This window comes from Cervus elaphus, chromosome 17, assembly GCF_910594005.1.
Source record: "Cervus elaphus chromosome 17, mCerEla1.1, whole genome shotgun sequence".
NCBI classification, from domain to species: domain Eukaryota; kingdom Metazoa; phylum Chordata; class Mammalia; order Artiodactyla; family Cervidae; genus Cervus; species Cervus elaphus.
This window is the reverse complement of record NC_057831.1, coordinates 31,640,038-31,642,506: the sequence shown is the minus strand read 5'-3', so window position 1 is coordinate 31,642,506 and position 2,469 is coordinate 31,640,038. Positions and strand designations below refer to the sequence as shown.

General features: G+C 37.4%; 1 pseudogene; it reads left to right on the top strand.

The window, feature by feature from the left end:
* Positions 1–429: 429 nt before the first annotated feature.
* On the top strand, positions 430–1,408 carry LOC122673357 (annotated as a pseudogene).
* Positions 1,409–2,469: the final 1,061 nt, after the last annotated feature.

The following is a 2,469-nucleotide window of genomic DNA, read 5'->3' as shown; positions in this document are numbered from 1 at the left end:
TTTATGGGCTTTCCAGGTGGCTCTGACAGTAAAAAGAACCTGCAGAAGACCCAGGCTTGATCCCTGAGTCAGGAAGATCCCCTGCTGAAGGGAATGGGTACCCACTCCAGTATTCTTGCCTGGAGAATTCCATGGATAGAGAAGCCTGGCAGGCTACAGTCCATGGGGTCACAAAGAGTTGGACATGACTGAGTGACTAACAATTTGACTTTTACTTTCATACATTTGTTGGTGGGAATGTAAATTCATGAAGCCACCATGGAAAACATATGGAGGTGCCTCAAAAAATTAAAATTGAACTACCATATGACCCAGCAATTCTAATTCCGTGTATTTATCCAAAGAAAAAGAAAATACTAATTTTAAAAGATGTGTGCTGCCGTTTGCAGGCCCTGCCCCTCTGCCCTCTCCCTATCTCCCTTTGTCAACATGGTTGCTCGCTGTGTGTCCTGCCCTCTAGCTGCCTCCTTCTGTCTCTTTCTTAGGGTTAGGATTGGCTTTGCCCCAGACAAGCCCTCTGGAAGGCCGCCACTGCTGAGCTACAGACAAGTACCAGATGCCAGTTGTCAAGGCTAAGAAGGGCTTCCCTGGTGGCTCAGATGGTAAAGAATCCACCTGAAATTTGGGAGACCTGGGTTCGATCCCTGGGTTGGGAAGATCCCCTGGAGGAGGGCGTGGCAACCCACTCCAGTATTCTTGCCTGGAGAATTTGCGTAGACAGAGAAGCCTGTCAGGTTACAGTCCATGGGGTCACAAAGAGCGGGACATGACTGAGTGACTAAGCACAGCCAAGGCTAAGACACACTGCAGTTGTAACAAGAAAAATGTTGCAGCCTTAAGATGTGAAATTTACATAGCGGATTTTACTGTAAAGCAGATTGAAGAATTCAACATAGGAAAGAGACACTTAGCTAATGTGATGGGAGAAGATCCAGAAAGTTTTACCCAAGAGAATATTGACAGAGTGATTACTTAGCTTTTCCCCAGGGGTTTGAGAAGTAAGCCCAGCCAATAATGAAGAATCCTGAAGAGATTTTTCCAAAACAAAGAGCAATCTAGTGGGGAGAAGATGGCCACCCATTTCATTTTCTTTTTATACTGGCAAACAAGCACATTACTCATGAATGCATGAGGCACACAGAAAGCTACTAGATGTGAAGAAAAAAAAAAACAAAAAACAAAAACCAGTTGTGAGCTCAAGGTCTGTTTTCAGAAAAAACTAAAAACCAAAGACCCAATTGGCAGTAGATGACTGATGAAGGAGGAACTAGAAGAAATATTAGTGGAAAAACTGTCAGATCAAGAATAAGCTCAGTCCATTTGGCTGCTGAAAAGATTATCAATGTTGCCCTCTGGTGCTATTGAAGAAGAATTTGTGTTCATAAGCAAAAGTAATGACAAACTATAAAAATAATTTCAGCCTTTAGATAAAATGTTGATCTTGATATTTTCCTCTGTTGTGTTAAGAAAAAACAGCAGTATGTTATTTACTTTCCAAATTTTGAGATTTTCTAAATATCTGATATTTTCACTGAATATAGTGAATAAGTCTTGTCAGACAGTTTTCTTTCAGTGTCTTAAAGATATGTTTCCAGTGTTTTCTGGACACCATTGTTATTGATATTTAGTCATTTATATTCTTGTCCTCCTGTATGTAATGTGTCTTTTTTTCCTCTTGTTAATACTTTCTCTTTATCTTTATTTTTCATCAAGATGTGCCTAGGGTGGTTTTCTGTTTTTCTGTAGTGAGACACTTAAATCAAAAATTAAGATTTTTTTCTAGCTATTATTTGTCATATATTCTCCACTTAAATTAACCATATGTTAGACTTCTTGCAATTGCTCCGCAGATACTGAGGCTCTGTTCATTTTCTAAAAAATCTTATTTCTTCTGTTATTCAGATTGAATAATTTCTGATGATCTATCTTTAAGTTTACTGTGATTTCTTTGTCATCTTCAGTCTTCTGCTAAACTTCCAGTATTTTTAAATTTCAGATATTTCACATTTCAGTTCTATAATTTTCTAATGGTTCTCTTTCATAGTTTGTATTTTTTGGCTGAGCTATCCTATTTGTTAACTCTATGGGGTCACATTTTTCTTTATGTTCTCAAACACAGTTAAAATAGTTGCTTTATAATCCTTATCTGGTAACTTCAATACCTGTGTCATCTAAGAGTCAGTCTTTACTGATCATATGTTCTCTTGAGTGAGAGATGCAATTTTCTGTTTCTTCATTTGTTGAATTATTTGGAATTGCATTATGTGATTGATATTTTATAAATATATATTTTATCTTGTGAGTTATATATTATAAAGATTCTGGATTTTCTTATATTCTCACAGAAGCATTGTGGGTTTTGTTGTTGATGTTTCAATGGAGAGTTAGTTTGACTGAACTTGAACTCCAAACTCTGTATCCCTGTAGAGTGAAATAGCTGAAAGTCTATTCAATTATTTTAGCCTTAGT